The sequence below is a fragment of the Falco peregrinus genome, chromosome 11 (genome assembly GCF_023634155.1).
Source record: "Falco peregrinus isolate bFalPer1 chromosome 11, bFalPer1.pri, whole genome shotgun sequence".
Classification (NCBI taxonomy): Eukaryota; Metazoa; Chordata; class Aves; order Falconiformes; family Falconidae; genus Falco; species Falco peregrinus.
The window spans coordinates 6,413,927-6,438,216 of NC_073731.1; the positions used below are offsets into that span (position 1 = coordinate 6,413,927).

General features: G+C 41.9%; 1 protein-coding gene across 3 annotated transcripts in view; it reads left to right on the forward strand.

The window, feature by feature from the left end:
* SNAP25 (synaptosome associated protein 25) overlaps positions 1 to 24,290 on the forward strand; it is a 66,171-nt gene that overhangs the window by 11,123 nt on the left and 30,758 nt on the right. The gene's annotated exons all lie outside the window — the stretch shown is intronic.

Below are 24,290 nucleotides of genomic sequence, written 5' to 3' on the forward strand. Positions count from 1 at the left end.
TGGGCTGGCTCACAGCTGCCAGAGCAGGGGAGCTTGCCAGAGCAGTCAAATAAATGTGGCTGTGTATTGGGTTTGTGTGGCAAGGTTTCGGTGGCAGGGGGCCTACAGGGGTGACTTCTGTGAGAAGATGCTAGAAGCTTCCCCTGTGTCTAATGGAGCCAATGCCCACTGACTCGAAGACAGACCTGCTGCTGGTCAAGGCCAAGCCCATCAGTGATGGTGGCAGCACCTCTGGGATAATGTACTTAAGAAGGGGGGAAAAAAACCCTGTGTAACTGCAGCCAGAGAGAGAAGTGAGACTATGTGAGAGGAACAACTCTGCAGATGCCAAGGGCCTTCAAAAATGAGTGGGAAGAGGAGCTCCAGGTGCCAGAGCAGAGGTTCCCCAGCAGCCCATGGTGAAGCCCATGGCAAGGCAGGCTGTGCCCCCAGCCCATGGAGCCCACAGAGGAGCAGAACCCTACCTGCAGCCCAGGGAGGGCTCCACACCAGGGCAGGGGGTGCCCAAAGGAGGCTGTGACCCATGGTCAGCCTGTGCTGGAGCAGCTCCGGGCAGGGCCTGTGGCCCCATGGAGAGAGGGGCCCGAGCTGGGACAGGGCTGGGGACCCCGCCTGCGGGGACCCTGCAGGGGACCCAGGCTGGAGCCGGTTGTGCCTGTGGATCTGCACTCCGTGGGAGGGACCCACGGGGAGCAGTTTGTGAAGAGCTGCAGCCCATGGGAAGGACTCATGTTGGAGAAGTTGTGGAGGACTCTGCCCCGTGGGAGGGACCCCATGCTGGAGCAGGGGGACAGTGTGAGGACCCCTCCCCCTGAGGAGGAAGGAGCGGCAGAGGCAACATGTGTGACAGCACAGCTGACCTCAGCCCCATTCCCTGTCTCCCTGTGCATCTCAGGGGGAGGAGGCAGAGAAAATCAGAAGTAAAGTCGAGCCTGGAAAGAAGGGAGGGGGGTTGGGGGAAGATGATGTAAGATTTAGGGGTTTATTTCTCATTACTCTACTCTGATTTTATTGGTAATAAATTAAACTAATTTCCCCAAGTCGAGTCTGTTTTGCCCACGACAGCAATTGGTGAGTGATCTCTCCCTGTCCTTACCTCGACCCACAAGGCTTTTGTTGTATTTTCTCTCTCCTGTCCATTTAAGAAGGAAAGTGACAGAGCAGCTTTGGTGGGCACCTGGCATTCAGCCAGGGTCAACCCACCGCAGGCTGTTGAGCTGAGACAGCGCTAACTGGGTCAGCTTCTGGAGCAACAGGGAGCTTTGTCAGAAAAATTCCAGGTTTAAGGGTGTTGTTGCTGAAAAATGACAGTTATTACATTAAGAAAGCAATTCTTTAATACAGATATTTCTCAAAACATTTCAGTTATGTTTCACTTGGGTAGGAAGAATGTTTCTTCCTATCTCATCTCCACTTCCAGTGGGTAAAGAGAAAGTAAAAACTCTTTTTTTGCTAATTATGAATAGGGCAAGGAAAAAATGAGGAAGAATTATAGAAAAATGTTCAAATGTCAAGTCTTCAGCAAAAATGGGACATTTCAAAAAACTGAGTAAGAACAGTTTTGAAAAGTCTTTTAGACCAGCACTTGGACTAGGGGTGTCCTGATGCATAAAGAGCTATAGGTATGTGCCAAAAACACTTGTGTAGACTTGTAGCAACAGGATGGCTAAGAACATGCCATGGGTAGGTCCTACCAGCCAGAGACAGCCCTTCTTCAGCTGACATATCATGCCAGTAACAAGACAACCTACAGTGTTGAAATAATCAGACCAATAGCTACAAGAAAAGGAAGTTGTTTCAGTGGCAGAATGCTTCCCAGTTCAACTAAGTATTTAGTCCCAGATGCTTAGCTGGGGTAAGTCAGTACGGCACCACTGCAATCAGAAGAGCAAGCCCGAGTGGCAGCTTGTGGAGATCCTAACAACAAGTGACTTAAAAATACACTTTAAGAGGAAGAGACAGGTCTTTTTGGCAGTAATTAAGCACTTTTTAACTCTCTGGACACAGTAACAAAGGAACCTATTCAAAAAGCAAATGCCTTAAGTGCAAACACTTAATAATGCATAGCTGCATTACACAAAAGACAAGCTGTGGAGCTGCCTCTCCTTTCCAAGGGAAGTGCAGCTTGCAACTGGAGTGCACAGTATAGGATGGAGGCTCAGGAAGCATTGAACACCATTCCTCATGTGCCCTAAGGAAACAGGGGCTGCACTTGTGGTCTTCTGCACGCTACAAAGAACTAACAACATAGCCCCTGCCTAAGTCTCAGAGTTAACAATTTAATTCATTGACTGAGAAACTAGGTAGAAAGTTACATAAATACAAGCATATAGTGGTTTATACAAGGCAGGAACATAGCCTATTCTATAAAACCCTTAATCAGTTGAGCATAATAGGAATTTTGCTATGAATCATCATATATCTAAAGGAGAACTTGGTCAGATCCTGTGTCCAGCATGGCAGAGCAGCACTGACTCATCTGAATCAGCTCAAGTCCAAAGCAGGGGCAAGACTGAGAAAAATGGCTCATCGGCACCTCAGCAATCACTTGGCTGAGATACCCTCCAGGTGATTGAGTAGAAGAAGAACAGTTCACAGCAAATCAATCATATAGTGAAATCCCCATATTTTTTCTGTTTTCAGAATGCTCACCACAAAGTTTGATTTTTCTTAACTTCCTCTTCATCTGAAATGATTTGTCGAATCTTTTCTCAGAAAATAATGATCTTCAGACTGCTCATTGCACACATTCAAAGCTCCACCTGTGCTGCATTCCTTCCATTTTGTACTGAGGGCTTTCTGCTCCCTTACTGAGTGTGCAAGGGCTACAGATGTGGGAAGAGTGAAAGGCTTGTGTTTCAAATCCAGAATTCGCTGTCCATGATTATTCTTAAATAAACATTTCAAAAATGGATGGTTTGGCAAGCATTATTCCAGTAATTTTGTTCACTAGATTTTTGATAGGAGTCTTAACAGAGTCATGTGAAATAATACTGTTTTGAGGCACCAGGAGGATGCTATTAAAAATGCTGAATTGCAGCTGGATATATGTTGGTCACATTTCTTCAGCTAGGCTATCATGTTCACCTCTGAAGAAATAGCAACTGTCACTAGCAACAGTCGCAAGAGATGCAGCCTGCAGAGAATCACCCTGAGCAAAGAAAAATATCTAGGACAGCGATTTAGCTTGTCTGGATTATAATGTTTCTCATAGATGCTTTGCAATTGCCTCCTAAAGGAAGGAAACAGCTTGTTCAGGTCTGCCATGAGTAAAATAGAGGAATAAATAGCAATTGCAGGAAGGCTAATACAGTATGATACAGTTACATGAAAAATTCTAGGCAAGTTGCTGGGAATGCTGGAACAAGAACATTCAATCTGAATTTTAGAAAATCCTTTTCTGTGCTGCCATATGTTGTAACATGGGGAAGAGCCACAAAACTGGCTTTGAACCAGTGAGGTGTAAAATGTTTTTATTGCCTGGGTGACAGTCTCATTTTCCCAAACTCATGGCCGAATGGTCGCTCTGAGATGGCATGTAGCAAACAAGACACATGAGATCAAAAACGTGTCCATCTCAAACCTGGAGTGTATTACTTTGAGCTGAGACAGAGACATGTGATCCACTATTTAAAATTTCTAACAGAACTGCCAGGACCTCTCTTCAAAGGCAGAGAAGACGTATGCATGTGGACTTGTAAGGGTCAGAAGCAATCTGGCATTCTCTGAGCAAATTATACACACTGCAGGACGGCCAGATACAGGTGGACCGAAGGGAAATGTCCAGATGTAACTGCAGATGTCATAGGAAATTAAGCCATTCACTTGTGCTTGCGATTCACGAAGTTCCATTTCTAGGTCAGATGACAGCTTAGTTGGCCATTACTGCAAATATCTCTGACTTTTCTTGAAGTTTTCTGTCTAGAACTCATAAAAAAGCAAAGGACAAGTACCATTTTTATGGGAAGCACATTGTAAAACCACGTGAAGAATTAACTTTATAGAAGTTAACGAACTAAGGAAGTTGTTAAAGGATGAGGTTCTCTAGTACTCAATTAAAAAGAGAAACTGAAGAAAAGAATTGCAACTATTTGCTGTCACTATGAAAACCAATATTACCAGTTTTGGGTATGTAAAAGTGTAAATATTTGTTCTAGTAGATACAATTATTATTGTTTGTGATTAATTAGATTTTTGAGTAAACTGCCAGTAAAGTTTATTCATCTATGCTGTTGTTGTGTCGTGATGATATCCTGGTGTGGGTGTTAACTATAGGTTACTGAGAGATAAATTGTTTGCTTAATAAATCAGATCATCAAAGAATATAGAAATATTGTTTAATCAATGCTGTTGGAATTAATTTATTTCAGAATTCAACCACCTTGCTCTGTATAAATGTCTCCAGTACTGCTTAAACTATTTAGTTGTAAAATCTGAAAGCTCAGAATGTGAAATATTGGGGGAAATTCAGTATTTTAAATAAGAGGTTACCCATTTTCTACCTGTTTCAATACCAAAGAGAACAGTACTTCCCTCCAGAAATAACATAACCTATTGCATTTATTTTAGTAGCTGGTTAACTAAGTACGGGTACAGAACACGTGATAAGGTAGTCAGATCCCTAGGCAGTGAAAATGGATTTTGATTTGCTAGTGGAAAGAAAATAAATCATTTTTGTCAAAGCTTTGAAAAGCATAAAAGTATTTTTTAGAAAGAAATACTTGCACATTTTTCATTTGCTGCAAAGCTTCCATTTATGTAAGAAGAGTTTTAATCTTCTTAGTAAGCTTTTTGATCATTGTGTGATTAGCTTATAAAATCAGTATATTGCCCATTTCTAATGAAATGGCAAACTTTTTTCTGTTTCTTTGCTTACTTGTGTCTATCTGTGTCTGGCATGAGTCTAGTTCAACTCCTGCCAGAGTCTATACTGATGAATGACATTTGTACTGTTGTTTAGTCCAAAATCCCCTAACGCATTTAGACTGATTATATACTTCAGAGCCAAGAAATACTGATACACAATCAGAACTGGAAAGGGAAGGGGACAAAGTTTTTTTGTTTGTGCTTTGGAGATGTCAAAAAAGCTTTTCTAGCCTCATAACTTTGGCGACAGAAATGTAGTGGAAGTGGGAAATGTTTGTATCTCTTTTTTGTATGAGATGAAGCAGATAAAGACTGACTGGGGTTCCCGTGGCTGAGCCATTTCTGGAGATGATACATCAGATGTCTGGGATAATATGGAAGCTGTGGTTGGCAGCCTCTAATGCAGGTTCTTGTCTCTTCTGGAACTAGCATTAAGCACAAATGTATGGCATTGAAACTTTTATTGTCTGGAATAGTAAATGCTATGCCATGCTTCAGAAAGAAGCATCTTTTTAAAAAAACAAATAGCTGGAGAAATCATATTTTAATAGTGGTGTCCTACTGAGTTCTGTACTTCACTTGCATCACAGCATACACTTGAAATTGATCCCTTATGGTGCCTTCTGGGCACCTGCTCAAGTCTGAGGTTCTCATGGGACAAAATCACCCACCACAACAGCTGGAAAAGCTTAACACAGTTCTCCTTCCCAGGGCTTGCTACACACTCCGTTCCTTTTCTGCCTGTGGGCCTTGGGCTGTCTTAAAAGAAAACAAGCTGATAGGCACTGCTATTCTTTAGTGGCCCTGGATGGGGCCAGCAACTGTCTGGGGCTATGTATCAGTCAGGGAAGGTTGCCAAGGCACTTTCTGGGAGGTGATTTTGGGGGTAGCTGAAAGGCTCATAGTTTGTGATCTCCTTCTGTCTAGCTTTTGAATTGTTTGTGTTTAGAGGTTGCCCTTACCCTGGGAGTGGAAAACTACTGAGGGTCAGAGGACAGGTATCCACTTTCATTCCTGGGTGACTGTGAGTAGTTGCTCATGCCGTGAACTTCTGGTAATTTGTCCACAGGCCTTTAGTGTGTGACTGATACCATCGTTATGGTCTTTACATCCAGAAGAGCTAAGGCAGTAAATCCTAGTGGTCAAACCTCTACTGCAAGGTAGGGGGAAGGAGTAAGTATACATTAGGACTCATTGCTTTTCCTCTTAAATGAGTATGTGACAACACTAATTTTGGATTTTGTTTTGGATTTGGTAACTTCTTGGGCAGGGACCCCTAAAGTGTCTCTTAACAATTTCATGTGCCAACTCAGGAGGAAGACTGTTTGACAGGCCATCTTCACATTTTACCATTACTACACCTGCTAACCAAGGGTAAGTGTTAACCAGCAGTGGAACAAAGGAGCCTTCCCAGCAACCCAAATGTGGCACATGCCTTACCTAGTCAAGCTTCACTGGCTCAATGACATTAATTTGCTCCTGACCTAATGCTCCCAGCGCTGCAGTTCAATATGTTTATTAATTCTGGGAATGAGCTTTCATATGAATTTTATGGTTGCAATGAGACACAACGAGGTGAAGATATGTGGCTTCTATTCTGTTCTCCGTATCTGTGCCATAAAACACAGCATCTGCTGTGCCTGTATTATTTGTGAGCTTGTATTAGTGCTTAGTTTAAGACCTATTGAAATATCCTGGAAATACAACAGCCTCATTAAGCTTTGGGGTAGATTTTTTAATTCTTGTTCCTGTTTTAAGTCAGAGGAGGTTTGAAGCAGCAAGTCTTGCCAAAGAACTAGGATTCCTATGTCAACTGTGTCACTAACCTGGCTCAGACACATAAAATAACTGGGAGAAATTTCCTAGTGGATGATCATTCCTGAAATTAATCAACTTCTAACTGAGGAATAATGGATTAGTCTAGTACTTACCATCTCAAGGAATTTTATAGGCTTCTCAGAAGAAGATGGCACAGGTTATTATGGAGACAGGTGACTGGACTGAGTGAACTCATACTGCGATGCAGCATAGCAAGTGCCACATTTCAGAAGCAGAGAACTTTCTTTGACCAAAGGGGGACATTACTTGATATTCATAAGCAGGGGAAATCTCTGCTTTCAACAAATGGTTATTAAATATGAATAAACTTTGATTTTTCATTAATAAGAAATATCTATAGTTAGACAAGGTAGTCAATATGAGCTACTATGACATTAGCCTTATGAGCTAAAATTTTCTACCACTGGGCTCATAAGGAAGACTTCATTGCTTCAGTAGAAGTGAGGTGAACTCCACTGAGAAAAATTATGCAGGCCTTTCTTTCTCGCCTTAGTCTGACAGGGAGAGGGATCTTTATTGTGTTTCATTAAAGAGACTGACCTGTTCCAAGCTCTTAGGCCAAGTCCTCAGAAGAGACAGATTTTAAATTCTTCCCCCAATGAACCCAGCGATACTTCAGTTCACTCAGCCCAAGGCACTTCACTGCTTTCCAGCAGTGAAGAAAAAGAGGCGTGCAGAGCCCTTCCTCACAAGCTGGTGCTTTTTTCTTAAATACAGAATTAATCTAAAATTAATTTTCCACCTTTGCCAGTTTCAGCCACAGCTACAGTTATTTCCATATGCCAGGACAAAGTTTTAAATCATGGCCTGTATTTTTGGGTTGCCTGAAATTCAGATTGTAGTTAAGTTTGCTTCAGAGACTGCTGCCATCTGTATGCTGAGCATTGATGATGGTTCATGTTCATCCAGCGCCTGTCTGAAGTTTCAGACAGTGATTAACCTTAAAGTCTAATGAAACCTGATGAAGTAATTCGTCTTTTTTGTGACTGTGCTATCCTGTAGTACTTAACCTGGTTTCAAGGTGAAGACCAGAGAATGTAGGGAAAAGGGAAGAAAATAAATAATTTGTCAGCTTGTCATCGTGCCTCCTTCACCTGGGTCGTGAAAAAATAAGCAGGACAGATCACAAAGCCTCCTAACAGCTGCACAGCTCCCTCCACCTGAGGGGAAGGAGATTGCCGAACCTGACTCCTCTGTTTACCCACCTGACTCCTCTGTTTACCCACCGCTTGCTACACCCTGGGCACATGCGCTCAGCTCTGGTTCCTGCAGGGCACCAGCGCTGGATCCTGAAGCAGACTACACATGCTGCAGCAGCTGACAGCAAATCCCTGAGGCAAAGAGCTTCATTGCATCAAATATTAAAATGGATATTGCAGCATGCCCTCCCTGTTTTATTCCTGCCTGAACTTAACACCTAGGAATCCTCCTTCTCAGCCTCTCCACTGCAACCTTGGAAGCAACACTTGCAGCAGTCACTCACTGCAGAGACTGCAGTGCCCTCTGGTTTGCGGGAACCAGGGGATGTTGCTGAGGGCAAGGAGGTGACATACTGGGAAAGAAGGATTTGTGGGTCTGGCTGTGAGTGGTGGGAGAGGGCAAAAGGCATCCCACTGCTGATGGGGCTGTTCTGGAGCAGAAGAGCCCAGTGAGGACAGGCAGGTGCTGCAGAAGACATGAAGGCTAATGGTGGGTTTGCAATACATCCATCTGAGGAGGGCATTCCTTTTCCTCTGGCAGCCACCCAGATCCAAAGTGCAATAAACCTCCAAAATGGATTATTTTTCTTTAAAAATAGAGCATGCCCCTCCCACAAGCTCCTTAAATAAATCTCTTGCCCCTATTCTTTTTAGCTCAAGGTCACCTGGAAGTGCAGCTTTTTCACTAGCGCTACGGTATTTCACCACATGAGGGAGGAGACCAGGGAGCCTGAGGGCTGTGACTACAGACATGCTTGCTGTCTTGCTGTCTTTGGCCATCGCATCTTGTATCTGGGCTAAGCCTGGGGCATTTCAGACCACAGTTTGGCTGTCAGCCACAGGGCTCTGTGCTTACAGGGGATGAAATACAGTTCCAAAGCTCTCTTAAGCCATTAACTGATTTAAGTGACATAAATATCCCTTTTTTTTTTCTCAACAATGGCTTTTTTTAAATTATTTTTTGCTTGAACAAGGGGCTTTTAGTCTACCAGATGGGTCCAGGCTATATGTCCTTGAGATGTTCTTTAGATGCACTTTCAAAGCTTAAGACGGTAACTTTATTTAAATCTCTGGTCTTCAATTTATCCTTGGGTTAAGCATGAAGGCAGCAGCTGCACTACAAGATCTCTTACATTACATGGATTTTCTGCTGTAAGTGTCATTGGGATTTCATGAAGGAAGGATTCAACTCTCTCTTTTTATTCATTTACTGAGAAATAAGTGTCAGCACTGTGAAAGCAGTTCAGTCTGAAATAACCGACCTGGGCAATGTTGCTTACAGAAAACAAATTTTGTAGCATAGAATTGTTCCCACATTATTCTTAGGTCAAGAATGAAGACTCTCTGGTTCTTCATACAGGAATTTAGATTACGTAAAACACACAAGAAAAAAATGATTGCTTTAGATTTAAATTGGATTACATTCAAGAGAAGTTCATGCCCCATCCTGCTGTCTTTACTTACAGGAATAGTATTTATAAATATATAGTAAAGCATGTCAATATTCTTGATTGGAACTTATTTTACTAACAAATGACTTCATTAGCAAGTATTGTTCGTGTCTTCAAAATATTCCCATTGCTAAAAATCCTCAAGCATACATTTGCAGGAGGGATAGAAGTGGAGGGAGAGCTCTCCGAACTAAAACCAGCTGAAAAAATAAAGGGGTTTTGGCTGATATTGAAAGACCAGAGCATGTCTACCAAAACCTGAAAAGGTGGCTCTCTACTAGTGGGTCTCAGAGGACAGACACAATGCCTGTTTCCTGAACAGCTCTACAAAATGCTTGCGTACACCATCTGCCTGAGACATCTAGCTTTGAACACTGACCACTTGGACATACCATTTACACAAAAGTGTAAAAGTTCCTTGTGGGTAGAGTTTCCTTATTTTACAATGCCTAATCTCAGAGGCTTCACAATGCACCAACTCCTAACTCCCCACCAGAGGCATCACCAGAAGCCACCTACCACTGCTGAACATGCCTTTTGGGAGGACTGTCCCTCTTAATCTGGCATTGCCACTGTGTTATAAACCCTGCTGGGCCAGATGTGCTCAGCGTTTTGACTTGTACAGCCCCAGCTCAGTTTTATCATGGGCTTTGCCCTGTGGTCCTTGTCATGCTGCAGCTTCGTAAGCAACAGTGCCTCTTGCTCCTGGTCTGCTGAGAGCTGAGTCTGAGTGAGTCATCTCTGTGATGCTCTGGAGGCAGCACTGCTGATAGTTGCTTGTCCTTGGGACAAGCTGTGCTCTCATATAGAGGACTGGAAAAGCAGATTGTCTCATCTGAAACCCAGAATTTCTCTGGATTTATGCTCAGGTGAATAAATGCAGATCTGCCTAAAGAAATGAGAGTCTTATGATGGTAGTTGGAAGGCAAATGCTGTTTTTTTATTATGTAAAATATGTATATTTTAATGTTTAGAAGAATCAGGTTGGCTGTCACTATTCATCCACTGCAACGAATATTTTATTCCTTCACTTTGGTATGGTTCTTTATAAAGCCTCTAGTCTGAAAGGCTCAAAGCCAGCCCATGTAGGTCCCAGCAATGGCAGAAATAGGTTTAGGGATTTAAATGAAAAAAAGAACTGGAGCTTTCATTGTTAGGCAGTGAGGCAAAATCCTTCTGCCCTCAGCCATGTAATGGTTTGCTCCCTGCTTGAAATCTGGAGCTGTAGGATATTGACAGGGAGACTGTGGGAACATCCAAGCACAATTCCAGGGAAATCCTCTGTTTGCTGAATTCTTTGACTTGCTGATGACCAAACTGTGATTGCTTTTAAATGTCAGCTATTAATTTTTTTTCCTGAGTTTATTCTTGCCATTTCTGTTGGTAGTACATGAAATGCTCTTGTTGCAGCTCACTCATCATCCAGCAGCTGAGCAAGTGGGTTAGTTTTCTTTCAACACATTCCGTAGCCAAAGAAACCTCTTGGCCGTGCTGTACGTAGACCTTCACATGTGATCCTCAGTCTACTTAGCTCCCGGTGTGCTTTTGTGCTTTAGATGAATATAAGGCAGTCTAGTTTTCTACTTTTGTTTTTGGTTTTTTGAGTCCTGTTTTCTCCAGTAAAAAATCTCCTGTGCTACAACAGTAAATGTACCCTCTTCCCATCAGCAGTAGTTGTACCTGCATACCTTAGAGATCTGTGCATTACATATAAAGGGTTTCAACAGGAATCCCCCATGCACCTCTGTGTTGCAAAAAGCACATCAGCTTCCTGGTAGCTGAGGCCAAGAATAGTCAATTGTCATTTATTTTATGTACATGATCAAATTTAATCTCATGTTTTATTGTACAGCAGAGCTCTGTAAACTGCATGTAACCCCACTGGACTTACCCAGCTCGTCTTTCCCAAACCTTTCGCCTACAGATTGTATCACAGCCTATTTCGATATGTCCATCTCCCTTAATGAGAACATGAACTGCAGCAGGGAAAAGGGAGAGCTTTTGCAAAATGTTTTAAGTTCTGACCTTTCAGAGCCATCACCTGTGGGTTGATGAGATTCAGCCAGTAATGATGCAACTGTAAGACCCAGGGAAGGGGCAACATTCCCACAAGGAACTGGAAAACTTGCTACTCTCAAGCACAAATTGAAAGGAAAAGGTTAGAAGCCAAACCAGACCATCTTGTGAGCCCTTGCAGGCCTTAATTCCTTCAAAAGCATGTGCAAACTGAATAAAAAGAACTAGCTAAATAAAAGTCCCCACACAGAGAGAAAGATTTTGATCCTCTGTTAAAACAGTTTGAGCGGAAAGGATTTTGCAGCCTCTCTGTTAATCTGCTGATCACATGGTTGAAAGTGATGCCCTTGGGGCACTATCTAGCCTGTTGTTGAATTGATTGGTCAACAAAAAAAGAAAGGAGGAAAAAAAATAGAAGTTGTGCTCTTATATTAGTACAGCTAAATCCTCGCCTGCAAGTCTGGGTAATCTTTACTGGAGGAGCATGCTGGGTTTTTTTTTCATCAGCCTATGAAGGCTGAAACGGACTTCAGAAGGAAGAAAGGTTTCTAAATCAGCCTCATGAGCCTGTAATAAATAATGAGGAGTTCTCATACCCTGCACCAGGGAAAGCCAGTGTGCATGTGTGCCCTTGGCCTCTTCGAATTCATATTACTGATTCCTGGGAAATGAGTAGCAGCCAGGAATTAGTTGTAGGTGTGAGTCAGAAAGCAGCAGTGGCCTTTGAAAATGAGTGAATAAGTTTTGCATATCTGTGGGGTGCTATTATGCATTCCTGTGGCTAATATAATTTACTTAGCCTAGAAACATCAGATGTTTTCAGTTTTTGACTTGTATGCATACATCTTAAACAGTCATTCCCAGTTTATTGGTTTTGGTATAAATATTCACCAGTAATAAATAGTAGATATGACACTAGGATCTTCCCATTTAATCTCCCAGTTGTGCCCAGTGAAGGGAGCAGCCAGACCCCCTCCCTCATCTGAATGGCATCTGCAATACTGCAGCTTTTTGGGAGTGGGTCTGGGCTGCTCAAGGGTCCAGCTTCACTTCAAGGGGATGAGCTGTTTAACAGCAGCAGAATTTTTTGTCATTGACTCTATAGAAGAGCCTTGAAATAATAAAATTTAGATCTGTAAAAGGTTTATTGATTTAAAATTGGGTTCCCAGGCCTTTTAGCATACAAACTGCATTTAAAAAATATATTCTGCTGTGTCTTTATATTGTGCCAGCTGCATTTTACGTACTCGTGTCTATCTGTGTATCACCTACATACAAACAGGGAATGAGGGTACTTAAAAACTAAGTAGGGTCCTTTCTTTTTATAATGTGGCTGTAGCTATTTCTTTTTCTTTCTTGAAGGGAATTAAAATTTTCAAAGCTCATGGACTTTCTTCAGCTTTAACTTCTGCTTCCAGAATTTAAGTTCCCAGTGGAGACTACAGCACAAAGGAGAGTGGAGCCAGGGGTAGGGCCGGGCTGTCCTGGATGTAGCAGAAAATAAACCCCGAGCTACAAGGGTTGCTGTTGATCTGCAAAACACAAGATGTCCTTGGGGGTAACGCAGCACCCTCAGAAATGTCAACCTTATTTTTTGTTCTTTGCTTACTCATTATTAAAGCTCTTCTGCCCTAGAGAAAATCCATTTGTAGTAGTGGGGAGGTGCAGATGGTCTCCTGAACTCTTCAGACACATTTTGGATAGCAGTTCTTTGAGCTGATGGGGCTTTGACTCAGGCCTATGATCTCTCGTGCCCTTTCTATTTTACTTATGGTGTTGCATTTCCACATGATAGTGCCCTCACCAGAAATGGCTGCACACACAAAGGAAAAACCTCAAGTTGGCAAGCTCCCTTCCTTCTTGCTTCCTGCTGTGTGATATAATGAACAGAAGGATGGACAGACAGACAGGCTGATACATGGATTTATGGATAACGAAATGGTTTCTTTAAAGATAAGGCTCTTTACTTGAAAAAGAAAAGAACATAAATAATGAGTGATAACCAGGACTCTCAAAGACAATGACATCTTCCCTTTAACAAATTTTTTGCTGTCCCTCATAGCTGAAAAAATTGCCCTTCTTCAGCTAAAATTCCATTCTACGAATAACACCATCAGCCCAGTTTCATAATGCTTATATTTTGTCAGCTGCTGATTTGACTCTGGTGACTAAGTTAAAGAAGATTTCTGCTAAAAATCTATCAGTCTATTGGTTGAAACATAGCCACACTTTTACCATCAGGTAGAAATGAAAGGAAAAGATGAAAATTATAAACATAATGAACTGCTTTGTTTACCACAAATACGTGTTAATAGGGCAAAGTTTACTATTTACATTCCTAATACCCTCATGATTGCAGCATATAGAATTTTACTCTCCTATTAATATGTTTACATGTAGCAATACCTACATTAATTGTTTTTCATTCATTTCTATTAAGGTCATAGCTGCATAGGCCAGAATCTACACTAACCAACTCTTGCTAGAAGAAGCTGTTCTTTGGCATCATGCATTTGCCTCGGTGCCCGCAGAGATGCACTGAAAGCCAGTGAAACCTGCCCGCAAAAGCCACAGTGAAGTCACAGCCCTTTGGCCCAGCAGCCAAGCATGTGCATGCTTCACTGGCAAAGCACTTACAAGGTGTCAGCGGTACCATGAGGGTAAAAAGAGCATAAAACTAAGACTGAATGCTGAGAAGAAGTGAAGGAGTGGGGCTTGTGCAGCACTCAGCTCAACAAATACAGTTATCAAGTCCTGTTCAGCATAGGAAAAGTAAGTCCTTACTGGAGTAATAGAGCTCAAGGGAAGGAGTAGGTGTAAGTGGACTGCAAAGGAATCTTGCAAATACAAACCATGCAGAAAGAAGTGAATTGTCTGCCTGAGTCTGCTGGCAGCCCATAACAAACACCATCAGGGGAACACCTTATTCCTGCCTATTGCTTTGAAATGACAGCTATGACAATATTGATGCTGATGGTGTTAATTACGCCACTGCCAATCTTTTAAAATAAAATACTGAGTTACTGTTCTTTCACCACAAAAATCTTCTTCCATATTTTCCTGTGTGCCAAAATCATCAGCCATTCCATACTCAACTTGTAAAAGTGCTTGTTATATTCACAGCTTGTCTCACCCAGTCCTAAGAGCATCAGGAATAGTAAAGAAGGAATAGCACCAATTTTTAACATAGAAATGAAAAATTTCACTGCTGTTTTAATGACTGAGTTATTCATTGTTCCATTCCATTAATAATAATAATAATTAAAAAAAACAACTTTCAAATTGAAAAAAAGTTACCACAAAATTTCCCCCTGACTTGCAGACTTCCACAGAATGCAGCAGAAATTAGCTCCACTTTGTGACAGATGCCAATGCAAATGTGCTCTCTTTTCTTCCTCTAATTCTTGTGGGTTTCTTTTTTATCATCCATTTAGCCTAAAAAAAGTCTTTCTCCAGTTTGTGGGTTTCCTTTTCATCATCCATTTAGCCTACAAAAATCTGTCTTCACTTGTCTGCCTTGTTGGATCATTACAAGAAATTTGAGGGTGATCTCTACTGGCTTGCATTTTCTGCCATGATTTGATCTGCATGTCACGTGTGTGTAACTTCTGACACAATGCCATTTTGCACTGACTTTGCAAAGGCAGAGAAGACTTAGAAAGGGTTGAGGCACTGTGGAGTGAACAACTACTCATGTTTAATTCTCTCTTGCAGAAGCTCAGTTTGCTTTCTCTGTTGCTATCGGGTTGGCTCCTCTTGATTTATGCAGGTACAGAGGGGAGACCCTTCACCCACAAACACAAACCAACAGCAGCCAGTTGGTTGCCACCACACCGATGTATAAGGCATCCGCACTGGCAGGACTAAGAGCAAAAGAATGAGCAGACAGTGCTGATTTACTGTAATTTTCTCATGCTGCATTACCTGTTACGTAGCTGAAGCGCTCCTGACTCACAGACACTAATTGCAGCACTAGGGGGTAGTTAATAGGCGCAGACACAGTTCATCTTCTGTATTACAGTGACTTTATAAAGCTGAATCAGATTGATTCAGTCTCTGTGTGACAGACGTGAGCAAACAGGCTGTTGCTAACTGCCCACTGACTTCCCAGGCTATAACCAACCCCTTTCCTGCAGCCCACTGAAAGTAGATGTCTCATACTACCTGCAAAACTTCAGCACCTCATAGCTGTGGTCCATGAGCAACTCTAAACAGTAAGGAAAAGGAGCAATATCTCTTTGCTGCAGATGGGTGCTGAACATCTTTGGTTCTATGAGCCAAGAGGGGATGCAGGTCCCATTCTGCTTCCCAGGAAATCTGTGCTTGCCTTTGCCCCACACCGGTTTCCCAAACATTGCCCAGGTTTGACTTCTGCCCTAACCCCATAAGATCATTTTGGCTTGGGACACTCAGAAGAGGTGACAATTAATTTAAACCAGATGTGGAAGAGGCTTGGATATGTATATGGAGGCAGGGAGCTGGACCAGGAGCTCTGTGCAGTCTTGAGAAGACTGTGCAGAGTAAACAGTTTCCTTCTACTAACCTAGGAATAACAAATACAACAGGCTTCATGCAGCCTGGTGGAAATGCCCTGTATGCTCCCCAGGAAAATCTTACACACAGTTTTCTTATACTTTGCTGTCTCCTGAATCCTTTCGTAAATGTTTCAGTAATTCCATTTTATATTTATATTCCATCTATCTATCTATGCATCCATCCATCCATCCATCTATTCATCTAAGAGAAACAGAAGGGGGCAGGTAGCCTCAGGAAAATCTGGCATGAAATCATTTAAGATGCCAAGCACTCCTGGTTTATGTTTTTTCACAGATTCACACACACATGCTCTGCTGTTCACCCTTCGCACACTGCTGGTACCTACTAGGATGTTGCTGGCTGGTAGCCCCACCTGCAAGCCTCACTCTGATAATGGCAGCAGGGAAACTTCCTCCAACTGGAAATGGGGCATGACATTCACCCCTAGCTTCTAAAACTGACCATTAATCAGATTTAGTGGCTTAGGAGCAACATAAAGAAACTCAGGTTGGAATATAATCAAAGAGAAGAGAGGCTGACTGCTTGTCAGTGCTGCAGTGACGGTGAGTGAATATTTTGAGGAAGATCTGATTGAATTCAGGGTGTGAGTTTCACTGGAAATCATGACATAGTCAGAAATCTCATCCTCCAGCTAAGCAGATACCTTTTGTTTTTCTTCAAGATTCTGGCCATAGAATGTAAATAGCTTTGTCATGAGTCAAGACATTTTCTTTAATCCTCTCTACTAATACCTGGATTTCTTGTCCTGACCCACCAAGATCCAGCTATGCAAATGGCAAGTGAGGTTGTGGGATATTTTTGAGCAGGTATCTCCTGAAGGGATGGGGAAGCACTAAGCCCTTCGAGCAAAGCCTGTATCCTCATTTAAAATACCTTGTGATGTGCCAGCCACTCTTTTCCAGAGAAGACTAATTCAAACTGGAACTGGCATAACCAACTGCTGCTAGGATGATGAGGGTAGTAAAGAGTCAATCTACCAAGAAAGGACTAACAGAGTCTGATCTTTCATGTCATAAGAAGTGCTAAGAAAAGTTATGACTGCTGTTTACGTACCTCAGAGAGAGAGAAGGAGAGAGTAAGGAAGGAGAGAAATTTTTTGTCACAGGACAAGAGTGGCACAGGAACAAGCTGCTATCTTCCAGCTGTGAATTAATTTGTGCTAGAAGTGAAATATTTTCTGCATACTGAAAAAGTAAGGGTCTGGACTCAGACCTAGTGGGAATGCAATGAACTTGGGGAATCATAGGACATAGCCTGCTGGATTATAAATGAAGCTGTATGAGGCAGCTACCTGTAATAACAGGGAATTAGACTGGTCCAGGTTTCTGTTCGGTGCTCTCTGCACTGCCAGCAGGTCCCTCCAGATGAGGTGCCCGCTCCTGGTAAGAGGGTTTCTTTCTTCACCCTCCACCACACTGGCTAGTTGCTCTCCCAGACAGACAAAACAAACATTTTTGCCTGAAATGTTTTTCAGTTGCTGTTTGGGGAATAAAATAAAAAAAAGGAAAAATGTGTGGGTACATAGCTGTAGAAGTGACTGCAAAGAGATAACACATTGAAAGGTTTATTTTTGAAAGCAGTTTTGTTAGCAGTAAAATGGATAGAAAGCCAAGTTGTTATTACTCTGAAGTGAAATTGTTACAAAATGGCTCCTCTGTGCTTTTATTTTTTCCAGTGCAGGAGCCTGATAAAGTGACATGCACATGTTGGAGCCTCATAAAACAGCAGTGTTGTCTGACAACTGACAGGACAACAATGACTTGCTTTGTGTTGGGACGGGGTGGCTCCAGGCATTTCTTTTATGACTGCCTGTTATTCTCTGAGATCTCAACGGCAACTCTTTCCACCTGCCATCGCCCCTGGCTGCAGCGCCTGGGGGGATGTGTGGGATGTATTGCTCATAACCTCACTACTTGCAGAAACCAGAGGCGTGGAGCGGTTGCATCAACACAACTTGTCTGCTGCACTGCAACTGTGTATATGCATGATCACACTCGTTTACTCGCTAATGATCAGGGGTTCGCCAGGGGTAGAGATGCCCACATCTACAAAAAGAAGTAATTCCCCCTGGCAGCACATTTACGTTGCCTGATTGCATTCACACTAAGATTCATTTTACTGCACTTTTTGTTATTATAGCAACACAAGCCATATGAAAACTGCTTTCCAATTATTTTTCCGACACATTCAGCAAATAGTCAGGAGTCATAATTTTGTTTAATTATACTCTAACATCTTCCTTTTGGCCTCTGACTGGAGTTCTCATTCCAGGTAGGTATGGGTTCTGACACAGAGATGCAGAGTGAGAATATGACACCATGCTCACTAGCGTTTATCCAAAAGTCCCTGTTGTCTTGCACCACAAACATCTCCAAACCAAGTGCTAGTCCATGCCCTGCAACACCTGCAATTTAAGCAGGGAAAAAAAACCCAACCCCCAAAAAAAGAAAATAGGAAGGAAAAGAAAATTTTTATCTGTATTGCATAGGTGGGAGACAGATTCAGTTGTTAAACATGGACAAGCAGTCCCATCAGAGGGTATCCAAGACATCTGCACGACGCTGACAGATACAGCCAGCAGCAGGATACCAAATACCTACAGCATCTCACATAGCTCTAGAGACCTATCTTCAGGCAACGCAAGCAACCCCTGAGAGTAAAATAAGTTGTCTAAGGCAATGCAAGAAGACAGTGACAAACTAGGAATTACCTGCTTCTCCTGAATTCAGATTTGCAAGACCTCAGTGCTTGTCTTTTCTGAAGCCACTCCCAGACAAGCCCTCATCAGTAGGCATTTTTCTTTACTGAATAGCAAGCGAAAACGAGAGTGAAATCAGTTATCACTGTACTCTGCTAGCCTGTGCTCTGGAGCTGGGCCCAAAGGCTTGCAAGCAGCACTCTGTAGGACAGCAACAGAAGAAAGCTGAGGTGTCTGTGCCACAGGTTAATGCTAACATACCCTACGGAAACAAAGAGGCAGCTGTTTGGCTTAATCAGTAACACAAACATAACAAAGGTGTTTCATTAGAAATGAGAACTTTGCTGAAAATAAATCTTCTGAATAAATTACATCCAAGCAATAGGCTGTGCTGCAGAATGATATAAAAAGAAGACTTTCCTCAAGATTTTATTTCAGAGCTATTTAAAATTTAAATCTAAATAACAACTTTGAGTAATTTTTCATTGTTACATTTTATGCAATAGCAAAAAATCTTTAAATAGGATTCTTCATTACAAAATTAGCTGTTTTGTTCTCCAAGTGCTTTCAGATCAATTAAAATACAATAAGAGCAAAAGCAGGAATTGTTTCTGTTATAGACAGTATTAATTGTGGTGAGCTCTGGGTGAAATGGAGATGACAGAAGTCGAAACTCAGAAGAGTTAAGAGCTTGTGAGGGACATTGCTGAGAGCCCACAATCTATAAAAACTATGCTCCCAACTCCTTTTAATTTCTCACCTGCTGTTGTTTGTCACACTGACTGTGGGCAGCACACACATGCCTTTCTTGGCTTTCTGTTTGGATCTGCCTTTGAACTTACATGCTCAACACAGTTTCAGGGGGACCCGGCTGGTGTCAGCAGCACACACAGAGGTATTGGTATCTAAGCACCCGTTTGCAGCAGGTTCTCACTGCTGATGTCATTCCATTCCCTACTGATGTTAGTAGGCAGTTTCTGGTCTAGACTGAGCTTTGCAGTTAATGCCAGTGCAGTTCTTATAACCTAGCTGCAAAAACCTTGTTTAGAGAAGGCTGGTGAAGGTGGTGAAAGACATGGCCAGTGTGCTGGGCAGCTGAGCTCTTGATAACACCTCCAGGGGGTAGTGATAGCTGTCAGAAAGGTGCAGCAGGGAAAAGGCTGTGCATCAGGAAAAAGGGATTTATTGACGGAAAGATCCTTGTTGGAAGCTCCAGAACTGCCTCATGCCTGGCCCCATTGTGGCTGAACATGCCTTGCACAGCACTCAGGGAGCCAACTGAATGGCCGCAAGGCAAACTGGGGAGCAAAGATGACCCCTTCATCTGTAGCTGAACTTCACCTCCCCCTTTAACAGCATATGTTTTCTTTCTACCTACAACCAGACTAAAAAATGAAAGGAAAAGAGCTGCAATGCAACTTCCAGCTTTAAATGGCTCAACATCCATCCTGAGATGCTTGATCCAAGTTTCTCTCTAGGTTTTCTGCACTTCTACTAATGCCACACCACTGCGGTAGTGCTCTTCCTATCCTACAAGAAAGAAGCATTGTGTGGTATTGACCAGCTCTGACTTTTTAAGTAGAATACGCCAATGCAGTCATCCTCTGGCTACAAATATCCATGGGAAGAATAGATGTGTCCTTTAATAACAGAGAGAGTGCTTAAAAAAGAACATTTTATTGCACTGTTGCCTTCACCACAGTAAATTGCAGCATTTTTATTTTCCTGTATTTATTTCATTGAAGTGTTTATATCACTGTGAAGCAAATATTTGCTTTCAAAGGTCACTCATTGTATCTCTCTTCCTCTGGGGAGATATGCAAGTCTCTCTTAGACTTCAGTATAACCCCATAAGGATATATAATGTTCTTGCTATGAGATTCTTTATTGCATCTGAGCACTACTAAAACAGCAGATGTAGAATTCAAAGTATAATAGGCTACGCATTTCCATTAGCCAGTCTTTCTTTGTATTTTTCTTTAACTCCTAGTCTGTTGTACTTTTGTACAAGCGCTGGCATAACATATAAGACTGGCTTAAAAGGAATTTGATGTAAGTTGCCCAAGTCCCTGAAGTTCCTTGCAAAACTAGAAGACGCAGAGCACATCTTGGTACATGACGTACACAGTTTTTGGTAGCAACATTTGGGCTTCTGTCTCCTTTTAAGAGAGCACCGTGTATGTTTATGTGTGAACGCAGAGGATTTCCTTTCCCTTTTCTGAAATGGAAAACCCAAGGTCCTTGTGAAAATTTGAGCCTGCATTTGTATATACAATTACTGCAAGTGTAAACACAAATTGACTGAGTGTGTGCTAGTGGCTATAGCTTCTGTAGCAACTTTTTTTTTTTAATCAAAGTTTTAGTTCTAAAGAGCTTAACATATTACATCACAATTTTAGTTTTCTGATCTGTCATCTCTGCAGTGACTATAGACAAAACAAAATGTAGTTTATGTTGAAAGTACAGAGCACATTTTGGAGAGTTTATTTCCAGTTAGGTTAGAGGTTCCTAAGGCAATTACAGAATTTTGATCCTTGGTTCAAATTAGCTTGAATGAGAGCAGAATGAAAACTATTAGCTACTATCAAAAATAGAAATTCCACAAGGAATTTATTATCCAGAGTTCTTATATAGTATCTTTGGCCTGTACTCATTCTAATAAAACAAGAACAGGTTTCAGTGGGTCCATGACAAACCAATACCTTCTGCTTGTGAAAGTCTGTCCAGTAATCAGTGAGATGAAATCTGTTATGGTTTACCTTGTCTTGGCCATTCCTGTAATCATTCAGTTTCAATGTTTTAGTACATCAAGAGGACTATATATAGGTGTTCCTAAGAAACACCATAGGGGGAAAGCTGTTAATTGGTACTGCAGAGAAATCATTCCCTTTAAAACAAATCTGCTTCCTACAGGATTTTATTGACAAGAGGGCTTGTTGTTGAAAATTCATGACACTGGAATGGAATTTCAGCCTAAATGGGACTTTGCAAGGAAAATCCTATCTCTAATCTGCCCTATTCCACATTTTAAACTGAAAAATCTGCAAAAAAAATAAACCCATTCCCAGCCATCTGCAAAATGTTTATCATACTGTGTGCAAATCAGTAACCTTTATTGATTCTTGTGCACAGTTTTCTATTAAATAAGGTTGAATCAGCACTGCTGCAGGGCACTTTCGTTTATGACTAAAACTTGATGTAAAATGACTTGTACGGAAGAATGCTTTTTGCTGTTTCTCAATTCATTCTAAGTACTTTACAAATACCAAACAATCTCAATAAACCTGTCAAGTTTGGTCACTTGCTACAAAACATCTTTCTGGTTACAACCTCTGACATTTTTTTAGCTTGATGCAAAATAGGATGCATCTGTCACTAGGATGCCAACTGATGGTTCTAACTAACCAAGAAGGATAGCGCTAAAGAAAAATAACGAAGTTTCTCCACTTTGTTTCTTTTTCGAATGACACAATCCACCACTGGTTCATGATCGTAAATTCATAAGTAAAAGATCAAAGGTCAGGCTGGAATCTACTTGAGAACTGAATGATCTGTGCAATTTTTATTATCTGCAGTGACTGACAAACAGACTGTTATTATTCATTATTGTCAGTAGAAGCACTCACCTCACCTTCATTCGCTTTCAGGTCTGTAATCCTTCAGCTCACATTGGATATGCCTAGAGACTGAACCAAATCCCCTGTTAGCATCCCATCCTCTCACTGATGCATCACCTCCCACTTCACAGCTAGTAAAATGCTACTAGATAGACACAACATCGAACCGGTTTCCTGCCCCTCACAGCTATATGTATTTACCAATTAGATCAGTCCCAAAGTCATGTCTAAATTTTCCTGATTTTTGCTAAAGCTCAGTGCTGCTTTTCTGCCAGCACAAGTGTAGCAAGGGATCCAGGCAGTGGAGAATATTTTAGCCAGATATTCTTAGGTCCACAGACTTAATCCTGGTATTCTGTCACAGAGGCTCTTCCAGGAATATTTAAATGCTGAGTTTTGCCTTGATCTGCTAAAAACCACAGTTTGTGAAGCAGTGACCAGTGCTACTGTCAGCCTGCCAAGTGGGACAGGAGTTCGGAGAGCAGTTCTTTACCAAAATAACTTCTTTTTATTCCAGCTGAGCATGCTCCATTACTGATCAGGAGCAGTGTCTTCCTGGAGCTGTGAAAGGGCAACACAAGTGCAGCAGCATGGTGGGAAGGTTGGGGTGGCCTTGAGAGTATCCCCACATTTCTACATGCCCTTCAGGAGGAGACCAATTCCTGGGTCATCTTTTCATTCTAAACCTCATAGTGTGCCATTTTTTGTAAAGCTTATTTACTGCTGTTTGTGAGCATCCTTGAAGTGTCTGATATCAGTCTGAATATTAGCCATGAAATTAAGCTCTGTTTGCACCAGCTGGGGCTGCAGATGAGTTTCTTAAGCTTGGTCCTTTGCACCGCTGTGACCATGCAGCTGGCAGAACTGGGTGGGCTTCTCCAGTGTACATTTGGGTTCCTAAACATTGTATGACCCATCACAAAATGTCAGTTTCCCTTTGACAAGGATGTGGCAATGTGCTCAGTGATGAAAGTAGGATGCTGTGCCAGTAGCTGCAGGGCTGACTCTTCGAGATGGATTTCTTTCTGCTGTAGCTTCAAAGAGGAAAAGCAACCATGAGTGAGGGCACAGCTAATGTGAAAGCATGAAGGTCACATATTCCCTCTTAGATAAGAAAAAAAAGCAAATCCATTGCTGAAGCTGCAGAGAAAAAGCAAGGAGCTGTCTGCTTTCCTTATACATTTCTAAGCAAACAGGGCATGATCCAGGAAATATCCCTGCCACACAGCTGTACCTGTCCAGCCCATACTTCTGATGGAGAGCATTGTCAAAGTGAGGAACAGATTAATCTCTGAAGGATTATAACTTCCATTTAAACAGAGCTATTATTGCTAAAATTTTAGAGCCAAGCTCTGCCCTGACTTATCTTTTTTCATAAAGTCTACATGTATCGCAAAGACAGGACAGAAAATAGCCCCTGGGATTTTGCCTTCTTAGAGCAGCTTTGGTGAAAGGGGCTGCTTTTGTCCTCTTTCTGTAATTGAGCATGATGGCATGTGCTTTATGGCTGTTTATTTGCAGTCCCCCACAGCTTCCCCACCTCCTCTGCACCTGGGATTAGGTTTTCCTGCAATGAACAGATCTAACATTCAGTGTGCAGTAATTTGCAATGTGCCATGCTTGAATCAAGTAAAGAAATAAACCAGTGTTGTTGTTATAAAGACCTGACAGATGGTAGGAGGACCCGCCTTTCTTAATCAAGTCATGCTTAGTAATCAGAGCTAGCTCAAATTTATAACAAAAAGAAACCTACCCAAATGAGGATTAATGGGCTACATCCTGATCTCTGGTTAGGATGAGCTCAGTGGCGTTGTTCTGTATTGAGAGGGATAACAAAGACCAGAATCTGACCTGCTTTGGAGAGAAGTTGAAAATACCAGTTAGGTCCTGCCATCACTTCCCCTGAAATGAAGGATTCTCCCAGTAGACGACTTCTTGCAGTCTAGTTGTAAATATTATTACAGAGTTTGAACTATAGCATGGTGGAAAAATCATTAGCCAACAAAAATCCACAGAGTTTCATTGTCTTTAATTTCATTGCACATGT